Source organism: Zonotrichia albicollis, chromosome 4 (assembly GCF_047830755.1).
Source record: "Zonotrichia albicollis isolate bZonAlb1 chromosome 4, bZonAlb1.hap1, whole genome shotgun sequence".
In the NCBI taxonomy this organism is placed as follows: domain Eukaryota; kingdom Metazoa; phylum Chordata; class Aves; order Passeriformes; family Passerellidae; genus Zonotrichia; species Zonotrichia albicollis.
In genome coordinates, this window is record NC_133822.1 from 66,891,743 (window position 1) to 66,913,973 (window position 22,231).

General features: G+C 35.5%; 1 long non-coding RNA gene across 1 annotated transcript; it reads left to right on the top strand.

The window, feature by feature from the left end:
- Window positions 1–2,636: 2,636 nt before the first annotated feature.
- LOC141728935 (uncharacterized) lies at window positions 2,637–15,882 on the top strand. The gene is made up of 3 exons (XR_012580190.1): window positions 2,637–2,673; window positions 2,811–2,864; window positions 14,439–15,882. It is a non-coding gene; the product is annotated as an uncharacterized LOC141728935 (long non-coding RNA).
- Window positions 15,883–22,231: the final 6,349 nt, after the last annotated feature.

The following is a 22,231-nucleotide window of genomic DNA, read 5'->3' on the forward strand; positions in this document are numbered from 1 at the left end:
AACTGCAAATATTAATTAATCTTTACAGCTAGTGACTGAATGAGTTTGACTGGCACATACAGTCCCGACAAAGAGAAAAATTGTGGTAAATAACTTCACAGGATCTGTTTGGCAAAAGCTTTTCAGGAATGCATAACATATGAATGCTACTTCAGTAGAGACTGAAAGGCATTTTTTCACCAAAATTTTGGTATTTATTACATTGAGTAATCAAAGGACACATTTTAAAGAGATGTATATTTCACAACATTTATATATATATTTTTTTAGTGTACATCTTTTGCTTATTTAATTATCAGTTGGACACATAGAAAATATCAGTCTCCCAGAAATAAAACAAAACATATTGGTGGCATTTGTGGAAAATGGGGGAGTTATTGTATTATATACATTTATCAAAGTCATGGGTACTTCTGTTACATTTCTAAGCTAGTTAAGCCTGTCTGTAGAGGCAAGCGTTAGAGAAAGCAAAAAGGAAGAGAAAGTAATTGGAAGAACAGATTCCAATCTAAGCTAGGCAACTAGATTATGCCAAAATTTTAAGATTCTAGGGGCACATTCCTCTTCAATATATACTTTTGGACAAGGTAAAAAAGAAAATACTTTTGAAGTAGTAGAGAAGATGTTCTTTTTTGCCTAGTTTAAGGTTCTAAAATTAATTGCACCTTGAAAATATATCAGTGAACAGTAGGAATGAAGTTCAGACATGATAAAAAGGCACTATGTCCACATGCAAGGAAAAATTACAAAATCCAAAAGGTTCCAAAAACTTAATAGCTTTACTTAGTCACAGAAAATTATTTTAGCATCAAAAACAGTTTGAGGGTGCTGTTTTTTAAAACTATATATCTATGACAAAGCTGCAATTACCTCATCATGCTGTTATGCTAAAGGATGATAAAAACCACTGCAAAGACCAGCAGGTTTCAAACCCAAGCTCTTCAGGCCATAACAGCTTCTGATGCAGGTAATGGAGATATGCCAATTTTATTGTCATTTGGACCTTATCTGAAGAATAGATAAATTTACATGATTTTGTGGGGGCAGTACCCTTTGGTCATGCTTTGTATCACTGGATTCACAAGCAGGCAAAGAGAAGTTGGTGCACACCTATTTTAGAAAGTACTGTGGCTTAATAAATTAACAGCTTCAGCTTAAGAAATTAACATTCAATAGGTCATTAGATGTGCTTCAATTTTGAATTATTACAGAGTATGGTATCACAAAATTATATGGAAATTCATCTAACTCTTTAGACCAAGAAATAATATAGGAAAAAAAATCAGTGTAATTTAAATTTGCTCAACTTTTCTCTTACCTAGAATCAAATTTCACAATGTCTTTAGAATTTACTTACAATACCAATTTATGAACATTCTGAAGATATTGGCTCTTATATAAAACTGCAGAAATAGGTGGTGAGTGCACTGCAGTTGCAGCAAAAAACCTGGACTAGGAGCTATTTGTCACCTCTGAGATTTGGATGAATTAATTCACTGTGGACATCAACACTCTGGAAAGTTGTCCATACTATATTTTCATGTAACTCAGCATTAAAATCAGCAGGCACTGACTGTAGTAAGTTCTCTGTTAAGTTACAAGCTCATTAAATGGCGCTCTAAATCACAATTAAACCTTCTGTGGTACTAATCTCCCAATCTGCTGATTGCACTCACTAAATTATTGAGCTGCTGAAAGTAAAAAAAAAAATAGAAAAACAAGTAACTCTGGCTTTAAATGGACTTTGGACACAGATAAAAGACTTATGCCACCTTGAAAAAAAGAAAAAAGAAATTGACTTTTGCTAAGAAGCCACCTTGGCATCTGTTTAGATCATTAGTTAGTCTCAGAGTCAGGAATGGGTCTAAAATTGCACCATGTCTTTGTAAAGCTTACAATCAGAGAGTAGAGATGTCCTCAAAACTACAGTGCTCTTAGCTCAATGTCCAAAGGGCACAGTAGTGGCCTTGTTTCCAATGCTCTTTTGTTAGCTTTTGCTGGTCTCTCTCTATTCATCATTTCTCTGTCTTGTTTAATACTTTTTCCTGCTAACCCTTGTCAATACCTCTTTTTTGTGTCCTCTACCATTGATTGACCTTGATTCATTTGTAAGAGCATGACATGATGAAGACATAACTGCTCACAAAGAGGCAAGAAGATTTGTAACAGGTACTCAGTCTTATAGATAAAGAAACTTCATTCCAAGAAAAGAATTCTCGTCATCCATTCTGGGAAAAGAAACATAAATAACAGTCTTTGGAAAAACAGTTAACAAACCTGCTGGCCCTGTTTGTGCCTCTCCATTCTCCATACCATATAACCAGTGCCTGTGCATTTAAATAATGCACATTTCTTAGATCTCTGGATGAATCCCCCTCCTAACATTTATTCTTGTCAGAAAAAAGAACCAAACCAACTGGGTAGTAGGCTACAGTTACACTTGCTCATTCCACGGAACAGCATTAAATATGGCTAAGTTAAATACATTCCGACTGTGTTTTGAGAACTGACAAATTTCCTGTACAGCATTTAGTCTATGGTAAAAAACCTGTTTTATATGCAGGCAGATGGTTGCTCAGTTGTGATGAATGTCACAGTTGGCTCAGCTGCGTGGGAACGACTGCTTTAGTATTGCAGGCCAGCCCAGGAGAGCGGGCACTTATCCCTTTGATGGTAATACCAGTGAACGTATGCATGAATGTATGAATGTAAGGGGCTGAATAGCTGCATTGAAAAATCAGTGTCTTTGCTTCTGATGAGAATATGAGTCAGCTATAGGAAACAGAAAATTTGCTTTTTCTTGCCTGCAGATTGTCAAGAAACCATAAACATGTTAGTCAAGAATCAAGACTACATCATTTTAGGTAAGATTCACTACCAAACACAAGGTAGGCTACTCCTATGTATGTTTTGAAGGCTTTCAAATTTTCTGAATTCTTATTATCTATGTTGGCCCTTGCCATAATGATGTTGACAAGTTTTAAGTTATTTAAGCTACATGTTTTCCATGATATATAGAAAGGAAAATACAAATTACGCCCCTTATTATATTAAGCATCCAAATACCTATGATGCATATTAGATACTTGCCTTTAAAATATTGTTTATTCCTTTAAAATGCTGTTTGAAGTGTGGCTTCAATCAAAGCTCTAAAATTTGGTTATATAAAGAAAATTTCAAAAATTATACAAGTTCTTCCATCATTAATGAAACCTACAGAAATAATTTTATGCAAATTTGTTGAAAGACAAACTCATGGGCCAGCAGTGAAAAGTTCTTTTAATAGGTAAGTTGGAAGAAGCCATTCTTGAACCAAAGGGATATGAAATGTTAATGCTGGTAAACTCTTGTCTATAGCATTGCAAATTGTAGAACTCTAATATGACACTAATCATGTTATCACTCTTCAAAAATAATGGTCCCAAAATTAAATATAATAACTGGGAAGTCCACTTCAACATTATTCAATAAACTAATAAGCTTGTTAAAAGAAAATAATTACTTGGCTGCAGTATTTGAAGAGCATCTATTTATTTTGAAACCCTCTGAAATGAAAGAGAAAAAAACTGAATAAATCTTAGCACAGGAATAAACTTTCCCTCTTGGATCTCTTGATTGATTAATTAATATTTAGTAGGCTCTTATATATGAGGCCAAACAGCTGAATGCTTAGAAATCAAGAAAAGAGAATCACAGCCTCTGAATCATAATCCTATGAACGTCCATAATAAATATAGATTTTCTTGTCATATTCATATGCTACATGAAAAAAAAGTTATTAAATTAGAATTTACATGTCTCTCAACCACTACTCTTCTAGCTGCTTGAGCAAACTTGGAGTTCATGTCTGGGTTGGGGGCCTGGCCTGGTGAGTCTAAGCCAGAGGTTAGCTACTTGTTCTTGGTTTAATTGTGAGAGAAAATACTTTGGGGAAAACTTCCTCCGTTCATCAAAAGCTTTAATTAGCAACCATATAATACCAGGACTGATCAGATAACTCCTCATTCCATGAAGGGTTAGTAGATATTTCAGTAGATATTTTTCTGCTTCTGAATAAACATGACAATAACATGGGCTAAAATGTTAGTACCAATTTCAATTTTAAAGCCCACAGACTCAAAAATTTAGTCCCTTTAAAAAAAGAGAAAAACAAAAAAACAAACAACTAGAAGAACAATAAGATATTTTCTGAACAAAAAATAATGAATCAAATGAATTTTTGCTTCTTAGCTGTAAAGATGACTGCATCATAAATTACTTTCTCTCTGGACATCAGAGAATCCAGGAGGGGAAGAGGAAGAGGAGGAGGAGTGAGAGAAACTGCCTCTGGTGACTGTCTCATAAGCACAAACTCCTGCTCAAGATTATTGCCAGAGGCTCCTAAACCAAATCAATACAGAAAGAAACACTTTTACAGTTAATGATAACACCATAAGGTACCTAACAATATTATTATTATCTGGCATACAAGAGACTTTTGCTGGACAGAATGTTTCAGAGAGGGTGGATTGCCTATTGTCTACCTGTGGAGTTGTGTGTCATTACAGTATATAATTACTGAACACCAGAATTTTATACAATACAGGGCTAACACTAGAACAGAGCTTTTGGAAAAGCTCTGCAGAACTAGACTGACTGCTTCCTGCAGAATAAATTAAATGTAGAAATTTAGGTAATTATTCTTAGGTGCTGTGAGTTTTTTTCAAGCTGTAGCAAACAGACTATTGCTAAATTCTCTAGAGAGCCTGGAGCGGGCAATTTGTTAGGTGTGCTTTATATTAATTTTGTTTCCTAAGATGTTAGAGGTATAAAGCAGTGACAGATCATTCTTAGCCTGTGAGGGATTCAATTACAGCAGTTATGTCTAGACCAGAAAAGAGAACCACCTACTTATCACACCCTATTCAGAAAAGGAAATCTGCAACAAACCTGTCAAAGGTGTGTCATGACAGAGAGTGAAAGAGCAAGTAAGTACCCCATTCCTAAATTAAAATTCATCTTTCCATCAGCAGTAAGCCCACATTTTGAAAGAAATATCAGTCTTTCTCCAATCATAGCCACAGTCCTCTCTAAAAAATATTTCCAAGGTACGACAGCAAAGAGACAGTGGAATTTTTACTTTCTTTACATACTTGTGTAGTCCTCTGGGAATAGAAGCAAGAAAAATATTCCTCTAGAAATAGAAAATTTCATGCTAAAGAGGAAGAAAAAATTCTGTTCTTCTGTAAGAGGATGAAAATTATGGAAAATTATTCTGAATTTTTCTTGTATCATGTTAGAAACTGAAATCTACTGATAGAAGTTATTTCAGGTCATGGTGCCTAATCAATACGGAAGATAAATAAAGTCTGGTCTTCTAAATTAATTGAAAAGTATAACTTCAGAACACTGACTTGTTTCATGTAGCTGGTTTCTTCTCCATTTATCTTACCTAAATATTTTTCTTTCTGAATTTTTACTTTTCTATAGGGTGAAAAGTGGAGTGAGTCTTCCCCTAAACCAGAGTAGTAAGAAAAGCAATAGTTTGTTAAAATTTTGAAATCTATTAAATCATCACAGCTCATACCACTGGGTGTGGGTGCTGTGTGGTTGTCAGAGTCAGTGGAAATGAAGAAAAATTTTCTATGAAAGTCAAGTAATGTTACCAAATATAGACTGCTTTTTCTTCTGGAGGCTGTAAGTTAACTAAAACAGCTATTTTGTTGTGTCAAGAAAGACAGCAGTTTCATATTTATAGGCTGAGTAAATAGTACAGTGCACTTAGGGCTCTCAAATATAACAAATTGGGTCCTAATATCCATATCCCAGTTTATGATTGAAAACTCTATCCCATTTCTTTATTCCAACTATTTTAGCCTGACAGTGAAGGATGATGATCTACCAACTAGCAAGGAATAAAAAATGCTACATCAGGTATAATGTGCTTAAACAGAGAAGCTCTGTACTAAGGCTCAGAATTCTGCATGGTTTCAAGAATATAAACAGGCAGATAAAATATTAGCCCTTCTCTAACGTGAACGTGAACGTCTCAAAAATTGCAGCTAATATAACATACATATCATTTGGCTTCTAAAATTATCAGAATTCTCTCTATTGAGATCTTTCAAGCAGCAAAAGCACTGATCTTAGTCTGAGCCCTAGATTAACTTAGAGATCCAGAAGCCAAATTATTAAGCAGAGTGGGGCCAGGTGTTAGCAGATGGGGCCAGATTCTAAAGGGAGATTTTTCAGAATCTTTCAGGAGAAAGGTGAAAAGTGGGCATTACTACGCAGCCAGGCAAAATGGTGTACAAGATGTGTAGGATTAGAAGTGACAAAGAAACTGAGCTTGCACAGTTGTGTAGAGGACCAGAACTATGCATGTTTTGTCTCAAATATTCTGAGTATTGGTGCAGGAAAGGTGGTCAGAGGAGGGTCCTGAGAGGTGGGGCAGAGATGTTCTGAGCCAACATCCTGCTCCACCTGGAAACTTGTGCTCAGTGTTGTCCCCCCCTCCCTGCCAATTTGCTTCCTGGAGAAGGGCTGTCAGCCCTTGTGTGAACAAATATCTGAAAAGTCTAAATTTACATCAGAGGTGTACACCAGATAAACTAAAAACGGGAGTAGATTGGTCCAGCTCTCTCTCTTTTCTCTCTCTCTTTTTATTAGGCTTTCCTTCTCACCCTTTTCCCTCTCTTTCCTCTATCTCTTTTTCTCTTGCTTTCTCCTCTCTTTCCCTTTTGTTTTCTCTGTCTTGCAACTCCAGCTCTAAAACATGCATGCAGCACCAAACTGAAATCTAAGGACTGGTGATACTCTTTGTTTCCTTCACTTGCTTTACCATGGCATAAATAGCATAAGAGAGCCCTGACACATGGTGCAGGGTCTGTTCTGCCTGGTGGGAATTCATAGAGGACATCTTGGCCCCTAGTGATGGATCACAACAAGGTGAAGACGAGAAATAATTGTGATCCTAGAACATTCACTGTGTATGGAATTCTAGTTTCCTAAAATTTAAATTTAAAGCTTTTGACATCCCAAAGTGGTTAATAACTTTTATGGCTAGTCTTAATCACGCAGTTATCTAAACATCAAGGAAAAAAAGTTGTTTCTTTGCATATAGTATAATGATGTCACTACATGACACTTCCTCAAAATATGTAACATTTCCATAGATGAAGAATCATGATAGTGCTTAGTTAGAAGACTGAAAAGACAACTAGTCCAATTAGATTAGTATAAAAAAAATTACTATGTTGACATTATAATGACAAGTGATACCTTATTAAAATTCTGCTTGTCTCTAGATCAGGGTAACAGCAAAGCCTTTATAGTCCCAAGTGCATTCTCCAGATTATCAAAGAGGAATAATGTTCCAGTGAAAATTTCTAGACCTATCTCAGTGCTGTTATCAAAAGGTTGTGGAGAGGAAGAAATGTCTTTCAGGCAATAGCAAAGATCAGGTCAAACAAGTGGAAGGCAATATATAACAAGCCAGAATTCCGAAAATTAAAGAGAAATCTGATGACAAGGTTGTTTGGATTACATGCTTCAAGGAAAGAAAAGACTGAACAATCTATGAGAGAAATTTAATATGCAGGAGATGTTAAGCACAGTGTCTTATCCAGAAGTAGATTTAGATATGATGAAATTTAGGTATCTGAGGATGATATTCATCTGCCCTAATTTAGTGTTTAAAGTTGTAAATTAAAGCTCTATTGGCTTATGATAGAAGAAATAGGTAACACGAAGGGAAAATTCTCTAATTACCCACATAAAGGGTGGTGGTACCATCTTTAATACCCAAAAGAATCTGATGTAAAGAGATTTTTGATAAAAGCTCCTTGTAGATAAAGGAAAGATATACAGAAGTGTTCACTTTAATATAAAATTCACTAATTTTTAATATTTGAGTTGTGCTGGTTTAATTATTCTTTCTCTTTTTTTTTTTCACAAAAAACAGGATTATACCAAATGCAGTTCTTAATACAATAAGCATAAGATGTAGAGAGATGTGGCAATATTCAGAACAGAAGACATGAGATTTTAAATCTAAATAAGGCTGTATTTGTGTGCGTATCTATTTTCCTTTACCAAGAATAAAGACATTAGTCACGATACAGTCACACTAACAAAAAAGTTCAATTGAGAACTCTAAGTCAGTGAAGTATAAGTGAATCTGTAAAATTAACTTAATGAGAACATTCACATATGGAGCAATAATTTTTTGTTCAAAAAGTTTTAATATTTAAAAGACAGCAGTATAATACAAAATTAACATTGTTTAGTAATAACTTTACAAAAATTACTGAATTTTGTAATAAGACTACATTGCTGTTAGGCTATGACAATGTTTTAAATAAGTCAGGCTTCCTCTATAACCTAGATGTGATCCAATACCATTGTGTGCTTTTGCATTGTCATTTTCATTTCAGTTATATTAATTGCTGTCATAAGATCTTTTCAATAAATATTTTTTGTGCTTCCAAATGGTTACAAAGCTGATATATTATGTATATCTACCTAAGCAAGATTCTCTATCAAGTTCTGAAATATCTTCTTTTCTATTGTAAGCAATAGAAAAGTAAAATGATACTCTTAAATTTGCCCAGAAGCAAATGAAACATTATCCATCAGACATATCACCTACAATTCTTGCAAGTCCCTAGTAGTTTTTAATCTTATTAATGCTAAATTCTTTCATGAAAAGACTGGTGAATTTGCTTCTCACTTGTTTCCATGGAACTGGAAAAACACTTTCCACATTGTAATCTACCAATATTTTTAACATACTAGTTTATTTCTATCCCTGCTGCTCATTACAAAACTCCTTATTCAGAGTATGGATCTTCCTTTCATTGCTTCTGTATGTTGCGATAGAAATTTTTATTTAAAAGGAAAAGCCAAACCAGATTTTCTATATGACAATAAAACACAGAGGGCTATTTTTCCTATCTATTATTCCAGGTTTATGCTGGTCTAATTCCACTGAAGTCAATGCAATTACTGTAGAGTAAGAGAATAGTGTTGCTGCAGTTATTTATACCCAAGCTTTTAATGTGTTTGGGCACATGCAGATTAGAAACTTCTGAATGTCAATTAAAACTGATTAAAACATTTGATGCTATGCCTTTGCAGAGTAACAGTGTCTACCATGTGTAAATATTTTAAAGTGGCTGAAAGCATTCTGAATCACATCTCTAAAAAATGGTGTCATAAAAATGTGCCACCTCCTAACAGACCAACCAGACCCATTTCAATCAGATGGGTTGGTGTCAATCTTACTGTAGCAATATACAGGAGTGTTAGGATCTGAGATAGGATTTTAGCTTTTTTGAGTACGTGGTGTAAATGGACAGGAGGGTATGTATTCTGGTCTCTGGTAACCCTAGGGTGTTAAATATACTTGATTTTCATGTGAGAATGAAGACAGGACTTGCCAAATATTCTTTAAAAAAGTGAGTATATCACGTGCCATCCATTTCTGCCCAGAAAGGTCAGGCCAGCAGTTCTTATGCTTTGCTCCTGTCACACGCACACACGCACACACACACACACACACACACACACACACACGTACACTTTAGAAAGTGACTTGGAAACTATGAACCTCAGCAATCTTCTGGCAAGAAACACAGCTTCCTGAAAGATTTAAATTCATTAAAAAGTATATTTCAGCAAAAATGCATTTTCCCAGAAACATTTCAGCCAGCTTCCTGGACAGTAAGAGTGTTTATTTTCTCTAAAAAGTATTGTGAGCAATAACTTTGTCGAAGATGTTATCGCTCTTACTGTTATCTGAAGCTTGTTCTTCTACAAAAGATGCAGGTTAAATGACAAAAGGGACATTTTAATTCAGACCATTCGTCAAATCTATGATACCACTTCACAAAACAATCTGTCTTTGGACTGGAACATTGACTGACAAACTCCCAGCTTACAGCACCTGTTTCATAGCTCACAGTGAAGATTTTATAAATACCTTGCAGTCATCTTGAGAAATCATTCATTTCATGATATGACTGAAAGTCGTTCCTGGAATTATAGGCATTCTATTACACTATTTAACTGTTCCATGGAGTCATTAAATGAAATGCCTAAAAGTGTCAGGCATTTCGTGAAATGGCTGGTGTCAGTGCTTTAGTCATTGTATGAAACTTAGCATTATGACAATCTATTCACTATTGCTGTGAAAAATCAATTTTTTCCAAGGGAAACAATGTCCTATCAAAGTCCCACTGATATAAATAAGCAGACATATTTTTCATATACTCCTCACAATCTCTCAGCTGCTGCAGGCCTGAGGCAGAATGCCTTTCCTGAGTTTGCTCAATCAGACAGACCTCCTCCACTTTTGAATTGTTTCTGGGAGGTTATGTATCAGTACTTGTCATTTAGAGAATGAACCAAACCACAGGGAATTTTTAGTTTAGTCTAGTTTAGTTTAGTTTAGTTTAGTTTTTATTGCTAACCCACACACAAGACTGAATTTAGACTTGCTTAGTAATGTACAGCACTAATGAGATAGAGATAGTAGAAAGTAGGAGATAATAAAAACACCCACATTCCTTTAATTGAGTCCGACAGAATGAATCCACAGAACAGTTTAGTATCATAAAAGACATAGATGAAAAGGGTCTGAAAGGGATTGGTTTGAAAAGTAAAACCTGTCATGGGAAATATTGTTAGAATTAATTGGGTTTGTGTCCCAAGCAGCTTCTCCAAGAGAGGAAATTATTAATGGCAATTGTGGTTCACTGTTCTGAAACTTTACTGACGGAGATCAGGGTTTTTTAAATGCTGTGGAGGCTGAAGGAAATGTAAAATTAGGAAATGTAAAAAAGGTAAATGCAAATGTTCCGAAGTCAAACTAAAGACCTGATTTCCTAGTTCTGAAAGCAAAAGTTGCTGTGTTACCATATGGCTGTAAAGTGAAACATGAAGTACTTATGAACAAAATTATTATGGAAGGACTTTAAAATATTTTATTTTAGGTCAATATTTATAATTAATAATCAATTATTGTACATACAATGCCTAAAACTGTTATTAATTATATAAACTACAAGACAACTAATAGCAAGAAAGCAAGAATCATGATCTTGAAGTGGATTTAAAGGATTTTTTTGTTGTTGTTAATGATATAATTTATCACATGGAAGATACTTGAATACTTACAACTTCCTTCTTTTTATTTGCGTGCAGCTAGATTTGGGAACTTTCTAGTTTCTCCATGGGTGAAAAAAACCCCAAAAAACTAATAGAGCAGTCATGAGTCAATTAATGAAGAAATGAGAATTAGTAAAAATGAAAAAAATTCCACGTAGCTGGATCTTACATTCTACTGAGGAATGGGAAATTAAACTTCTTGCCAATAGGTAATAGAATAATCTACATTCACAGTTACTAAAATTGTGAATAGGTCTTAAAAAAACAATTCTAGATCTCATGAGGTGTTTCAGAAGTTTTTGCAGGTTTACTGAATCAGGACACTCCTGCTGGAGTTAGCTTACTTGTTTATGAAAACCTTTTCCCATCATCTTTCTGCTAACGGTTGCCTTTGCTCATTCATAGTAGAAGGAAATTAACATCAGGTGAACAGATTTGCACAGTGGGCAGTGTGTGTAAGCAGACACCATCTTATAGTTGTTTAAATAATTTGGGGACATTTGCAGAAAACACCTGGCATGACTTTCATTACTGTTATTTGATGTGCCTTGCACTGAATTTCTCCAATGTGAGGAAGTTACCTCAAAACCTAGCTCTTCAACATTTATGATAGAACATTCCATTGCAGTCAATCATTTTTCCTGCACTAGGATAGTAGGATGGGATCCTTAAACAATTTAGAATTTTCCAAAATCACAATTTTCTTTGTCCTTCTATCTATATCACTCACACAGTGCAAAAAGTTGCTACCAAATGGAAGCTTCCTATAAATCAGCTTCCACAGTGTTTGGTTAGGTGGATTACACCAGAAATCTCAGTATTTTATTAAAAGAACTGAAATAGTGGAAAGCACGTGATGGGCCTTTGCAGCACTTAGATTTCATCAGATTCTTATATGACATTGATTACTTACTATTTTAATATATTCAAAAAAGGCATGGGAATGACAATGATCTGTCATTTAATTTCAGATATTTAGAGGCATCTATTTATATGACTTTTGTTGTTTCTACTGTGAAAATAAACAAGGAGTCCTGAGAAAGTACTTAAGAAAGTTGTCCTGGACTGACTGTCAGAGTATCAAAGTTCTTTGATGTTCCTGTATTAGCTATCTACTTGATAATTTTCCCATATTTCATTGCATTTTCTCCAAAAGCAATACAGAATCTAAGAAAATCCATAAGCTCTATTCTGCTGAATTATATGTGAAAGAGGAAATGATCCAAATTTCTGAGGACATAGAGGGGATAGAGCCACCAGCACTCAGCAGGCCAAGGAGATTTTGGAAGTGTAGTGTAGTAACAGGCCACATTCCTGCAATTGCCTTTTTGTCCCCTTGCATATCCCATAGCACAGCAAGGCTGCAGGGAAAGGCAAATACTGCAAAGGGATTGTACTATAAATAGTAGCAACATTTGATCTTGCCAACAACTTTGTGTGCATTCTGCCCACAAATGTCAGAACCAGGCATGATGCCTCCAGCTTAGCCACGTTTCCCCACTTCTCAGACAAAATGTGGTTTAAGAGTCTCAGTTAAGCATTAAGATTACCATGTTTGCATCATTCAGATAACTCTGTGATGTTATTGGGACTATCAAGGATACTTTTGATCATAATATCCTAACAAACCTTATTAAAATGTGTGTATTTATTTAAATGTCATGTTAACATATTTTACTGCTTTTTTTGGCACACATTGTTTATTCAGATGAGCCAGACCTTGAGGGAGGCAAATGGAACCTGAATTTTCAATCCTGTTCAAATAGAATATAAAGCAAAATCTGGTACTTATGGTACTTCTAGTGCAAATACCGTATAAAATAACAATTGCAAAGGCATACCATTTTTCATTATGAGTACAGAGCTGAAATGTTAAGTGAAATTCAAATTTTTCTGTTAAGACTTGGTAATGGGTGTCTGGATAGAAATTATTTTGAAAGCAATAGTTAAAAAGAGGGAAATCTGTTCTCTCTTATTTTACTCAATAGGTACACATTTACTCCTACAATGAAAGCAGGTAAGATGTCTAAAGTCTGCAAGATTGAATTCTGCTCCTGCATGTTCCAAGACAAATGGAATTAGACAGATTTCTCTGGAGGATGAAATCAGTCACCATTGTGCTGTATGGATAAATTAAACAGAAGAACAGTATGTCTGAGGAGAAAAAATACATTGTCTTAAATTTTCCATGGCAGAGTACTTATATTTCATAGCATTGCATTTATGCTCAATAGCAGAGCTTTGGCACTGCTCAATTGTTGTAACAAAGACCAGAATTGTACTCTGCTCAATTTCTCAGAGAATGGGCCACTTAACCAAATAATGCTGTAAGTGAACAGATAAAAGTGGGCTACCAATTTTGCAAATGATCCTCTGCTACTGCCAAGTACTTCAGAAAGCTGGCATGAGCTTTCCAGCAGGAAATATCCCTGTGTGCAATAGTTCCTGAAGAATGCCAGCTAATGTAGAACAAAGGGGAGTCTGAATGTGTCATGAAGCAGTTTTGAGAACAGAGGGCCAGATATAGGGCTACGGAGTCACACTGGAAATACATTTGGCTCTGAGTTTTTGAACTATGAGTTAGCAATTTCTGTTAGGAGAGCTGGGCATGAAAAGCATCTGGTTGTTTTGGAAACAGGAAATAAGAAGGGCCCCAGAAGACACCAGTGAGAAAAGCTTTTGCTCTTAGCAACTTCATGTTAGCTGAACAAATCCAGCTGTGAAAGCTGCACACTGGTAAATGGAAATGATTGGAATAGAACTTATCTATGCTGCAACAGCTTCTCAAACATTTTCTGTCTTCTTTGAAACAACCAACTTTGCCAGGACACTCTACAATGTCTATTTGGGGTCAAGACAATTTCATTAGATATACAGTAAAGGAAGAGTTTGCAAACAGTAGTCCAAAGGCTAGCTAGGAGAAAACCAAAGTGAATAAATGACCAGAATATCTTATGGGAGTGCAGCAGAAGTACAAACAGTAAAGACAGAAAGAAAGATCCAAGACAAAAAACAGTAAGAGTAAGTGGAGTAATTTGACAAAGCTCTGTAGAAAAGTTTTGATATTCTCTTTTTAAAAACATTTTTAACTGTCTTTACTGTGTCTTGCATTTAAAAACGTGCACAATGCATGGCGTTTCTTGCCTAATTCTCTACTTTGACTCACATTTTCTGCCTTTTGAGCTATTTTTTTCCAATAATCTGCTTTTTCTACATGATATTTTCTTCCTCATTTGTTCTCTACAGAAAATCTGTGCATCTTCTTAATCTTTTGTTTTTTCTTTTTCCAGGATTTGGGCAGCAATCACAAAGAAGGAGAGATGGATTTAATTTATTCTAAATTTTTCAGACCACAGGGGCATCTTTTTTCCTCACTTTAGCAGCACAGCTGAAGAGCATCAGGAGCAGAGTCCTGACTCCCATTTGGTGATATTTTGCTAGCTCCTTCTCAGTTGCTCAAATGAATTGATTGTTCTGCCCATAAGATGTCAATCAGCGAAACACAGGAAAAGGGAAGCATATTTGAATGGCTGTTTACAGATATATTAGTGAGCTAAGGAAGATTCATTTCTGTTTGTCTGCTCACCAGAAGAGTTATTGTTGACAGAGAAAATAAATCCTTTTCCTTGCTCCTTAGCTATAACACCTGCATTTTGAAACCAATAGAGGGATTCAGTGGAAATAGGACTTTTATAAGTCTTCTCAAGGTTTATCAGGTATCCTCCTGAGATAAGAAAAGAACCTGAAATGAAATTAAGATAAAAGAATCTGAAATGAAATTAAGATTGGAAGCACACAATATATTCAGAGAAGAAAGAAAAAATGTTTCTGTTATGATGCATCCTCAACATTTAATTGGGTCTTCACAAACACCTTTCCATTACACATTTTTCTGGTTCACAAAAGAAAAGAGAATAAAGAAGATGCTGTGGGAAAAATCCAAAGTCCTGGAATAAATTCTGATGAGTTTGGGATAATGTTCTGTCTTTGTAGGACTTGACTGTTGTATTCAGAAGGAAAATCATGAATTAATGAAAGAAAATACAAATATACAGCAAATTTTAGATCAGAGGGCTCTCTGAGTTATAGTCTCAATTTAATCTTCACTCAAGATGAATCAGAGGCTCTGTTACTGGCCCTCTCTGTCATGTAGAATTTCACACCATTATTAATATCATTCTCATGAGATTTTTTTAATTGATACTTAGAAATCAGTCAGTGAGAGAACATGAGAGTATTTTGATCAGCAGTCTTTGACATTAATCAAGGCAGAGTCAACGAGGCATTGCTCATTAACAAAGCTCATCTTTCATTGCTTCTGCCCCACCACAAATTCCACTTTATGTTCATGCAAAGAGTATGCAGCACGTTCAGGTACAAACATGGCTTAGAAACATCAACTGCTACTTATGCATTCAAGAGGTATTTTTTACTGTGATTTCAGCCAGGGAAGCTGATTTTCAGAAAGCATAATAGTTATGGCTGACTCAAGTGATGAAGACATAAAGAGCATTATGCAAAAAAGTAGGAAAGCACAAGGATGTCAGAAACAATATAGCAAACTGTTCCAACCCTGCATTTAGATCAATCTCTTCAAAGGAAGCAGGATAAAATAATGCTTTTATACCCCTCAACTGGTCACAAGGAGACAGAAATCCCTCTTCTTCTGCAGAAAAAAGGGGCTAATAAACAATAATTTATGGAGCTATCTGTAACCAAATAATAAAGTTTCACTGCAATATTTCTGTCTACAATCTGGTAACTTGTGTACCACTAAACATCTTCCAGAAAAGTTCACTTGTATCAAGAAGTGTTTTTTATCTACATTTTCAGGCTTGAGCCTTTTGAAGGAGTAAGAGAAAAAGTTCAGTCACACATTGGCTATATGGATTTATGTCCTACAATTTTTAGTTGCATTTGATGTCTTCTTCTTCCTGGTCCAATAAAGCTACACTGCACTGTCAGAAAAATGTAAATTGGTCTTAAAGGGACACTTTTTGGCAACAAGGGATTGATTTAAAAACCCCTTTGTCTAGTTGTTTTCCCAAATTTAGGTGTACTTAGTCCAGAATTTAACTGCATTTTTAAACCCCTGCTAGGTTCATACTTGCTTAAGGACCAATAACTCTGCAGATTAGGGCAGCCTTACCGGGGCTTAGCCTCAAGGTCAGTTTGGCTGCCTCTGGAAATCTCAGGGCCAAGAAAAGAAACTCTGAGCAATCTTTGCCTCCAGCTGCAGTTTTGCCAAGGCTGTGAGACTACAAAAATTTTCTGTTTCTAAAAAGCTGGGACTAATAATACTTTAAAGAATTACCTATATATTTGAGGCAAATCATATAATACTTCTAATTGAATATTTAGAAAGCCCATAGTGTTTTATTTGAGGTACAGATAGCATTAACCAGCTAAATTAAATTCTTTGAAAAAACAAACCATGGAAACTAACAGCAATCAGTACCTTATCAGAATCTATGTGTTTAGAGAACTATTTAGGTACCAATTCTTGACATCAACGTTGACCTTATGTTTGCCATTTATCAGCAAAGTTCATCACAGAATTATTAAGGTGTGATTGAGATACATATTTCAGATCCCTCACCAACTATAGTCAACCCTCTATTGATGTAGCTCATCTGCTTTACAGAAATTCATTATCATTATAAAGTAAAACAAGAAGAAAAATGTGGACACGACAGTTTGGTCAGAGAAAGAGAAAGCCAGATAAGCTTTCCCATTAATTGGTCTGGGAAGTTTTGAGGAGGCAGAGGGAAAGAATGGTAAACAAATGGTAAACTATCTGCAGGTGGTGTTTGTAATAAGTTGTTTTTCTTATAAGACGTTTAGCAATGGATGTCTTCTTAATTAGCCAATCATGTGAAATTAGCCAATCATGTTGATTAAATGACCAATCAGGGCCACCTGTATCAGAACAATTAAAAGAAGGAGTTCCAATAAACTGGAGGTTTCCAGCCTCTTAGCCTTCTAACCTATAGTCTGTGTCATCTATTGTCAGTTCTTGACTCGATGGTGACAGAAAAATATTCCCAATGGCTTTGATAGTGAAGGACTAAAGCAAATGGAAATTACAAACAGTGACGCTACAAATTTAAATTTATAATGGAGAATGCATAATGGAATATGCAACATTGGCATTTTTCTGGGATCAGACAATAAAAATTCTGAACATTTTGTTTAAAATTCAGTTGTTGAAACACACAGAAGATAACAGATACCTTATATGAAGAGGTCACGCTCTTTTTTCTCCAAAGAGCTGGTGATCACCAGCTTTCTTCATGATTGTGCTAATAATTCACATGCTCTTAGGATAGTGAGGGGGCTCGTGTCTGAAATTCAAGCTCACAGATAAGGTACAAGAGCATGGATACAATCTACAGCTCTGTGTTTGCCACTTTGGCTGAAGTCTTGCACAGCTGCCTGACCTGCCCCATGAAACTCAGCACAGGGGCTGGAGGCATGGCATTGCCCTGCTTTGCTTCTAAAGGAGCAGCTGCCACTCCATGGTGCGGCAATCAGGCACTTTTTCCTCTGGTGAACAGGTATATTGGACCACAGTCCAGCCTCCAAGTGACAGTCTGAAGTCATGCTTAAGCAAATTTACAGGATCAGAGACAGCCTGAACAAAACTGAGCAACATCTTGAGCCACAGTTGAGGCACTTAAACGGAAATCCTGAGGTCTACTTTTTTTCTTTTACTGAATTGCTTTTTATCAGAGAATTTGTTACTATGTAATATACATGCAGAGCCTGGAGCAGAGCCAGATAAACTTAATCTTTCCTCCTCCTCCATTACATTCTACATCAAATGACCTGATATGAGGATTAATATTCTCAAAAATTGTCAAGAGCTCTGATACTGCAGTGACAAGGCACCATAAATACTGTAAATAATCCTCCATTTCTTGTGAAATTACTGGATTCTGAAAGGGTAAAATTGGAAACATTTAACTAATATAATTAATTTGTACTGAATTGTTTGGCTAATTGTTAGAAGAATAATGTTAACATAGAGTACATGAGGATCTCTATCAATATTGTTATAGATGGGAATAAAACCCTCCTGATCAGAACAATCACCTCACTGCTGTATGCAGTCTGAGTCCTCCCAGGTGTCCCTGAGTATTTGATTTAGCTTTTGAATCTCCAGTTGAGCTGCAAGATGTGTGAAAACTCAAGTACTCAGACAGTTTTCTATTAGCTCTACATCTGAGAAGACTCAAGAGTATAAATTAATCCTTTCAAAGTCAATTGTAACTTACCTTCATTAAATTGGCTCAAGATCATTGTGCTTGAGAAAATAACATATGACTGACTTATTTAAACTTTTTGCTAAACACTGATTTTTCCCTTACCTCCTCCCTTAAAAATCTGTTTGCTTTTGACATTGACTGTCAGAGCTGAAAGAGCAGGCACATTTCAGACTTTTGATTCCTGAGAGGAGGACGAAACTCTGATGCACATGAATGTGTGATATACTACTATATAAATACCTGGTCCTGAAGAGTCTCTCATCTGACTGGAAGGAGTGGAATCAATGCAGACGAAACAGCAAAGTGGAAATTGCTGTGTGGCCTCTGGTGGCTCTCTACTTTCTACCAATTTAAAAAGTTTTTCCTAGTATTTTATGCCCTCAGAGCTCTCAGTTTCCCAAGACAGTGGCAGAATATAATCACTCACATCTTGGTGAGGGCCAATGCCAGTAGAATGAGTTCTGCTGTGGAAGCAGGTGAAAAGAAGCAGTGTTGAGGTGCAGCAGAGTTCTTTTCATCTTTCCTTCAAACATTCTGAGGTCTTCAAGACCTCCTTAAATCAGTGATTTCTTTCTCCAAACAAGTTAATTTGAGGAACCTCTCTGAAGGGCAATGAACTTTGAGGGGCTGTCCTATAACTACTAACAAGTCTGAATGAATTGCTTTGTAGTATAAAGGTAGCATCAAGCTTTGGAAAGTTGAGGAATTGCAGAGGCACATTTACTGCTGATGCATTCGGATTAATCACCTCATTCAATTCAGTGAGACAAAATGTCAGTTTCCAGTCAGTCTGGTCCATATTGATTTATTGTACTTTTTACAGTATAAATGCCAGTAATACACAAATTAGAGGGGAATGAATTTAGCACCTTAACTTTCCTAATACCTCACATAGATGATCTTTCTTGAGATAACCTGTTCTTACCTTATTATTTTCTAGTCTCAAGTCTTTATGACTTACTGTAGAATCGGCTTTTAAAGACCAATTAATTTTTCCTTTCTTTTCTGTCTTGAAAATATAGCTATATTTTTTGATCAACATCCCTTAAACTTCCAATGTCTGTAACTCAGAATATTATTTTTAAGGAGTATCTATTTGCTTTCAAGTGCTTCTTCATTCCAAGAATTCTTAAAGAGGACTTTCTGGATCACTTTCTTTAAGGCATGATCCTATTTCCAATTAATCCTACCTGAAAGCCTGGTCAGTCTCAAAAAATAACCCAATTTAAACAACTGGCATATATTTCCCATTTTGACAGCGGACGTCAAAACCAAACAGGTTTCAAAAGAAAAAGCTTCAGTGTTTTAGTTAAATGTTTAAATTAATCAAATGCAATCATATCAAGTAGGAAAAGCTTAAACCAAGTTATTGAATGCAAAATACAATTGATTTTTTAAATACTTTAATTTATATCTTCCCATCTAAGCTGTAATAGAAAGATATATGGGTATCAAAGTTCTCACACCATCCTTTTCCACACTGGAAAAAAAAATTACAGTGGAATATGAATTCTTGTGCATTACCAGAGTACAGTGCCCTGGTAGATGATAAAAATTCTCCAGAAGCTGGTCATGAAGAGACAGCAACAACCATGCAACTTTTGACTTGAAAATAGTGTAACACCAAGTTACCAAATCTTCTGGTCATTAGACTGAGACCATATGAGTGTCTGGGCGGACAAAGAAGTATCCTTAGAATTTAATGTTAGAGTTGGAGTCCTTATTTTCACCCTTTTTCTTGATTGGATTTCTGACTCCACTTCCTGCTGCTCAGTACTTACTTCAGCTATCTCTTATCCTGGTTCTTTGGAACATCTCTTCCTGACTTCAGCTTCTCAAATTCAGTGTGTCCTGCACTGACACTGGCTTTCTCAGCTGAGCCTTCTTCTAAGCGTGACTCCAAGATCCTGTAACCCTGGTCATGACTGTGACACATGCTGCTCAAAACTCCATAGGGAGGAGCACCTCAGATGTGTCTAATCTCCCTCTTGTGTTGGTAGAACAGGGGACCAGACAAAAAACAAAAAAAGACCAACTCTTTTGGTTCTTTTTTAAGATGACTTTCTGTTCTTTGAGTATTTAAGGGCTATGTTGCAGGATGTAGAAATGGTATTTTATTTGTAATAAAGAGCTCCAGTTCCAAATGTAAACCATAAGCAAATTGGCATCTTGGATGTGTTGGGATCTGATTTACTTCTGGCTGTCTTCTATTGATAAAAGATATATGGAAGCCATGGAATCCAAGCTTCTGTGGGAATTTTGAGATCATTTGAAGGGAGTTCTGTATATGTAGGAGTTTAATTTATCCTCAATTTTCTTTACACTTTGGAAACAGACAGAAAAAATCATTGTTGAAACATTCTGTTAAAAGCTTACAGAACACAAACATTTCAAGAGGATAACAGCAACAGAAAAATTGATTTCTCCTTTAATAATGCCCTTTTTTTTCTGGAAGTTGTAAAGGATTTACTGCTCATTAAAAGAAAAACCAAAACAAACAAACAAACAAAAAAACCTCAAAAAAACCCAAACAAACCCACAAGGATTTTTCCTATTAACTCTCCACAATATGCTTTAATTAGATAAAATAATGTAAGGTATTGATGTTGGCATAATCTATATAAGCTTTAAAAAGTCTCTATATTTCTAGCTCACTCTCTCCAAATTTAAATATCTTCTCATGGTGCAATAAATATTTTAAATGGAGCAGAAAGACATAAACATAATTAAAAAGTAGTCTTGCACCATCTTCTTATAAATATTTTATAAGTTTTTACATTAAAATAATATGAGTCTGAACATAGTGAATTAGAAGGGTATTAGAAGCATCTGATGAATACTTGATAAAGAACAAATTCAATTTCATTGAATGATAATTCGGAAAGCGCAATACAAATCTTTGGATCATAGGGCATATTTCAGTGTACTACATTGTTTTTTATACCTCAAGGAGATAAGGCTGACTGTTTCATTTTGCTCTGTAAATTTCAAAATTCATTTTGTAGGGAGTTGTCACTTTAAATTTTCTAGGCAAAAATTGTACATCAATAAGAAATTATTAGTGTACAATTTAGAATGGTATGTTGCACTCAAATGACTATGTATTAGGCCTTTCTTTGGGTAATTCCATCAGACAATTTACTTTTGTCATAAGGAGAAAGACATAGCAAAATTTACAGTGTACTGTACAAACCCCCTGACTGTTGTAAAATCTACAGGTGGAACAGGTGGAAAACCTATTAAGCCTGATTTTCAAATATTCTGAAACCCTAGCTCCCATAAATTAGTGTCAGCACAATTACAGACCAAATTTGTGCATAGTGTGTGAGCATCTTAAATATGAAGAGATTCAAATAACTGCTCTGATGTAAATCTAATTATGCAGCTGTATAAACAAATACATTGTGTATAAACACGATAAATAAATAAATAGACGCAAAGGACTATGTTATGGGCATGGGATTCTCATACACATGTTCTACTGTCCCAGTCAACAAATTAATTCAAAAGAACCAATGAAGGTGTACTTTGTAGTTCCAAGTCCACTTGGTCTTTTGTTTCAAACAAACAGCAGGAAGAGCGGTCACCATTTCATGAATAGTATTTATTTCATTTCACTTCCAAATGTAGCTGGAGGAGATCTGGTATGTTGGACAGCCCATTTCATTTAAGGCATTTGTCTCTGGTGTGGAAATGAAGAAGGATCTGTTGGAAGCATGGTTTTGGAAAATTTTCTCTCAAGGTAAGTTCTTTTCCAGTATAAGTCATTAAGTGTATTTGTGTGCAAGGTTGTGAAGAGCATACTTTAGGGTGTT